This window comes from Protopterus annectens, chromosome 9.part0 (assembly GCF_019279795.1).
Source record: "Protopterus annectens isolate FY-2018-M chromosome 9.part0, PAN1.0, whole genome shotgun sequence".
NCBI classification, from domain to species: Eukaryota; Metazoa; Chordata; order Ceratodontiformes; family Protopteridae; genus Protopterus; species Protopterus annectens.
Genome location: NC_056743.1, coordinates 1,411,970,037 through 1,411,976,036, shown reverse-complemented (window position 1 = coordinate 1,411,976,036; position 6,000 = coordinate 1,411,970,037). Strand labels below are relative to the sequence as shown.

Sequence of the window (6,000 nt, the reverse complement as noted above, 5' to 3'; positions counted from 1 at the left end):
TGCATTTTGAGATTTAAACTCCTGGCATTGAGTAGCATAACCCTCAGTTTTTTGTTAATTGTGCTGTTTATAGAGGTGGGTTTGACTTTTGAGCCTTGCCTAAAAAAGGTACTATGGGGGCAGCAAGAGCATTGGCCAGTAGTCGAAAGCCTAGGGGTGACAGGTGCAAGCCATCTCTTGTGAAGCAATACAGCTTGTCGAGCATATCGTCCCAGGCTGACAGACACTAGATCCCCTTTGAATAACACCAGAAGCTTAGCCAATTGTTGAAATTGATTATTTTTTTTTTATACTGAGGTATCATTCTTGGTGAGGGCAGGATGCTACTCAGGTTCAGGGTCATACCAGCCTGGGCTACATGATCAGAGAGCTCTTCCATGCAACTTTTCATGTAGTCCAGGGAGGTACGTCTCAGGTCATTCACACCAGCAGAAACAATGACAGAGTCATATTTGTACTTGTTCTGGAGTAACCTGAGTGCTTGTGTTATGTGGTGGATTCTTGCTCCCGACAGGCAGCTAACAGTAACCTGCTTGTCCAGTCTAGTGAGTGGGACGTCAGTGTGCCTGACTATAGAGTCACCTATTACTAGTGAGTTAGGTATGTTATTTCGCCTTCAGGGCTGTGATTGTGCGGCACACTGATTTTGTGTTTTATGTGTTGTCTGGTTTGTGGCAGGAGGTGCAGTTTGTTTGGGTGTCTGCTTTGGAGGTCTCTGATGCTTTTGCAGGTTTCTGTTTAGAGCCTCCGAGTATGATTTTGTGTATTTATGTGTATTTTTTGCCAGTGCTGGTTTAGTAGGTTTATGTGTGGCTGGAAGTGTGGTGCAAGTGTTAATGTTCTCCTCTTGACTGTCTGTTCCAGTCTTGGGTGGAGACAGCTTAGCCTCCAGTTTGGCTGTAGAATTGCATCTCTCGCATATGTTAGTGTTTTGTGGTAGGAGGAGAGGGTTGTCTGTGCACTTGAGGCAGTTGTAACATTGCCTCAGGATACCTAGATTCACCAGCTGGACTGGAGAGTACACCTGAAATTGCCCTTTGGTCATGCCTGAATAGCAGAGTGAGCTGCTCAGTCGCTTGGTTGGTGAGGGGTGAATAAAGAGCCTTGCCCTGCTGGGCAATCAAGTGTCAGGGTATATTATTGCTTGCTATTAGGTCTGAGGAAGTGCTGGGCACTAGCAAATGAATTTAAAATTTAATTCAACATTTTTACCTTTAATAAATAACACAAATCAACTACTAAAGATAACTATAGACCAGTTATTAAAATATAGATATATGCATTTTCATTAAAATATAAATATATATACCACTTATTAAAAATACAGATGTCATAACTCAATCTTCAGGCTCCTCACAGTGTGGAACAAATAGGCAACATGTGGAAAACTTACTAACAAATTCAACCATGAAGTTCATAGATAGGATTACGTAATAATTCTGTAATTCGAAATAATATGATTTAGTTATATTCACCATTGATATCATTTTAATCAGTTTAAAAAAAATCGCTAACACTGAATGTGTGTCAAACCCTTTCAATGTGGAACTTTGAGTAATGGACTTTTTAAGACTCCAAACAAGGAACATTTCTCATTCATAATGAGGTACTTAGAGGTTTGAAAGTATACGTTTCGTCATTCGCAAAATACAGAACTGTATTAAGTAATAAATACAGCAGCAAAGAGCCAGCCACCATAAATAAGTTCACACTTATTCTCTTCTCCGCCGTATGACGTTGTGGTGACGTCAGTGGCTTTTTCAACCCTGGTATTAGCCTACACTTCTTTTTCCCCGCCTACTGCGCCGTTTGTCATGTCAGCATGGGAATCTATCCACGGCCGTGATGTTTTAGGTTTACGGTACGTAGTGCTTTAGATTCGCCATTGTATATAAATAAATAAATTAATTAAATAAAGACATAAATCAGTAACATAGCTGTTTTTGTTGCTGCACTGTAATTTTTTTGTTTGTATTTATGCGCCTTGTGTGGTCGCGCGTGTATACTTATTTTTTTTTAAGATACGTTTTAGTTAGAACCTGTGGTAACGCCGTAGGCGGAGATCGGGGCTCTCCTTTATTTTCCTGGCTTCACGCACTTTGTTTTTAAGAAGCTTAGACACTTGCTGGGGTAAGGGAGCATTAGGAGGTTTGGGTTTCACAACAGTCTTTTTCCTTATCTCCACACGGTCAAGTCTATCTGAATACTGGAGAGTCCTGGTGAAGCATCCCTGGTTAATTGTACACTTAATTTCTTTTGTCAAGTTTCTACATACAGTTTTGAAAGGTAGTCATATTAAAAGTATTTGTAATTTGATTCCTTCATTCCTGAGCATGGATGACTGTATGTCTATGAAGCCTTTAGCCCTTATCCGTAATCTGTGATTAACTTTGTTGATAGCTTCTTTACCCACTATAACCCAAGGTGGACTGCTTTGTTTGTAGTAATGATTTCCAGTGTGATGATTTTGTTAAGGATAAAGATGAATGCTTACTTGCAAATTCTAGATAACAGTTATAAATATGTTTTTCTTGCTCACCTTCAAGATGAGTTCAGGAAAGAGTATGGTATGCTTAGCATTATTTACATTATAACAGAGTGCATTTACTTTGAGATTACTCCTGAATACTAATCTTAAGTTTCTTAATGGTGTATTTAAAATAATGCAGCATACTTTGGTTCTGGCTGTGCTTGAAAAAATGGATTTGACAAAAGCACTTGCAGTTGGTTTCACACTATATGGTCTATTTTCTGAATTGGATAGCTGTAAGAGATGGGGACCCCTTGAATCATTTCTGGATCCCATTCAGTTTTCCTCAAAAAGTAGTTTTTTATTTGATCTATGTAGGCTACTGACTGCACTTCATGCTGATGATTGCAGTGGTAAAGGAGGTGCTTAATGTAAGTAGCCCTAGAAAGTTATTTGGTGTTCTTCAAAAGCTGTGTGTGTCAGATGGAATTCTTAACCGCCTCCTACATAGATAGATGGAAGCCCGTTTCTGAAATTTCATATTGCTAATGATGGCTACAGTACAGTGGAACAAATCTAAAGCCTTGATTATCAGACAGGTGAGGTTTATGAGGAAGAAAACCTGATTGAATGAAGATGTCAGAGCTGTGGCACTGCAGCCAAGTGGCATAAAGTGTCATGGGTTGTGTGTAAAAGAAAAATGCCAAAGAAGCTGAAAAGTAAGTTGTACAAAAAACCGTGTTGTGAGAGCACTGCTTCTGTTTGAGAAAGAAATCTGGACAAGCGAAGGTAGTAACTGAGGAAGCTTGAGATGATGGAAATAAGTGTTTTGAGATTTGTATAGGGCAGGGAAGAAAGGAAGACAATGTATGTGGCAACAATTGTTCTCACCCTGCCCCATGTAAAAAAAAAATAGGGGTGGGGTGATGAAAGATTGCATGCAATATACATAGTTACAATGCTGTAAGTGAGACTGTTTTGGGATAAATATTTCAGTGTCTAAGTTGCAGCATTTCTTTAGTGGTCCTTAAGTCCTTCAGCAATACTGGTAGTTCAGAGGATTAAGGCAGTGAGCTGTAAACTAGCTATTTCTTGTGGTACAGGAATTGATTCCATTAGCATTAACTACTGTGTGACTTTGAGTAAGTCACATAACCAGACATTGTTCTAAGGCAATTGGGAGTTTGGGTTAGGCCCCTCAATGGTCTCCTGAACTGCATGCCTAGTAACTACCTCTGAACTGGCATGTTCCAAACTTCTTCTTCCGGCTTTTTCCTGGTTAGAGGCCGCCACAGCGGATCACCTGTCCGCTCTTGATTGGCAGTAGAGTTTTACGGTGTCGAGTTGCCAGCCCGGCGCCCAACCTTCCACTGAAGGCAGACACACGCAGACACTCATACCTAGGGCCAATTTAGTGTCCAATCCACCTACAGCATGTCTTTGGGATGTGGGAGGAAACCGGAGCACCCGGGGGAAACCCACGCGACCACAGGGAGGACGTGCAGACTCTGCACAGAAGGCATCCCAGCCGAGGATCGAACCGGAGAACCTCTTGCTGTGAGGTTCCAACGCTAACCGCTGCACCACCGTGGCCGCCTGGCATGTTCCAAACTACCTTGAACAAAAATTCCCATTTAATCTCAATAGCAAATGCTAGAGACCCACTGTCTGACTATGCAGAACACTAGGTAGCTACCTGTAAACACTCCCTGTTATTAAACTGCAAGCACTACCCACCATGGCTTCATACACTGGAAATTGCTACACATTATTATCCTTTGAGATCCGAAAACAAGGGTCTGTGCCCTTTAAAAGTGATTTTTTTAACTTCAAAGTAGGTGTAGAGTCCTTTAGCAAGACAGTGCCGGCTTACTGGAATCTTCTACTGCCTTATAATAGAAACAAAAACAGTCTTCTTCTTTTGGCTTTTCCCGGTTAAGGGTCGCCACAGCGGATCATCTGTCCGCCCATGATTGGCAGTAGAGTTTTACAGTGTCGAGTTGCCAGCCCGGCGCCCAACCTTCCACAGAAGGCACACACTCACACCTAGGACCAATTTAGAGTGTCCAATCCACCTACTGTATGTCTTTGGGATGTGGGAGGAAACCGGAGCAACCGGAGGAAACCCACGCGACCACATGGAGGATATGCAGACTCCGCACAGAAGGCACCCCAGTCGAGAATCGAACCAGAGAACCTCTTGCTGTGAGGCAGCAACGCTAACCGCTGCACCACCGTGGCCGCTCGGGGGTTTTTATGTAGATTTCGTGGATTATTCCATGTATTTAATAATCTCCTGTAATTGCTGTTATCCTCTGTTTGCAGCTGTTTTGTAATTTTTCTTTTTTTTCTATGGGGCTTTCCTCCCGGGCCTCCACTGAAAATGACCTATTGCTCAGTCGGACATACCTGGTTAACAGATGTCAAAATAACATAAAGTAAAATTGCTGCCAGAACATCAGGATTGTTTTTTTTTTTTTTTTTTTTTTTTTAACAAGATTACGTAAGGTTTTTACAAGTGCTTTTTTTGACATTGTGATACTAGCGCTTCCAGTTCTATCCATATTTGTTATTTCAGGCACTGTTGTATTACAACTAATAAAGTTAATGTCATTGTGAGTCTTATAAAGGCCACTTCATAATAAACATATTTTTTCTAATTGCACCATTAGTTAATTTTCCATCCTACAAAATGTTCAGTATGCTGTCACATAAAGTATGAATTAGTTGTATTTTTTCCTTTATGTATTATAAATGTGGTCTTAGTTTTAGGTTTACATGACATTTTACAGTATGTTGAGTTAAAAAAAAATCGTAACCTCCTTAGATTACTAAAATAATGCCACAGGATTGCCCAGCCCTGTAAATAATGTTAAACTTACTGTAAAACTACAGTAGAAAACCCACTTTTCAACATGTTAAACTGAGAATGCTAATTAAAGCTATGTTCTGTAGATGGAGTTAACCAAGTCTTGTATAAATAAATAGCAAACAGTAATAATAATAAAAACAAACCAAAAAATGCATAATGATGATGAGACTTGTATGATGCAGTACATGTACTCTAGAGTTAAGGAACTTGATATTGTAATTCATAGCTTTAATGCCCACTACAAAATCATATTCTGTAGTACTACAGTACAAGGCATTTATTGTATCAGACAATGCACAGTACAGGTTGCATGTTTTTTCAGTGTGCTGCAAGTAAAAACATAACTTATTTTCCCTATAAAATAGTGTCTGTATTCTCTATTGATTTGGTGGTGCTGCCTGTAAGGGGAGACTGCATCCCATTCACCACCATGTTTTTATGTAGGCATTTTAAAAAGAGCTTGCATATCCCCCACTTTGCAAACATCATTAGTAAAAACAGAGAAAGGAAACAAATACAACTCAAGCAGATGGAGTGTCGGTTTAGCATCTTTAAGGACGACACACTCAGAAGTGCAGCCCTCCACTTATGCTGCACTGCGGTATCATCAATTGATATACCTGGTGTGGGAATGAAACCTAAAACTGTCTGCACCAAA

General features: G+C 40.3%; 1 protein-coding gene across 4 annotated transcripts in view; it reads left to right on the top strand.

Annotated features, from left to right (window-relative positions):
• The first annotated feature begins 1,751 nt into the window (after positions 1-1,751).
• The window catches only part of KANSL3 (KAT8 regulatory NSL complex subunit 3), a 2,067,031-nt gene continuing 2,062,782 nt past the window's right edge, over positions 1,752-6,000 (top strand). For 2 of the 4 annotated variants that reach the window (XM_044084373.1, XM_044084371.1), the window contains exon 1: positions 1,753-1,861. The gene's annotated coding sequence lies outside the window, so the exon portion shown is untranslated. Of the gene's footprint in view, positions 1,862-2,131; positions 2,287-6,000 lie in introns of those variants that run through there. The other 2 variants (XM_044084374.1, XM_044084372.1) reach the window with 2 other exon arrangements.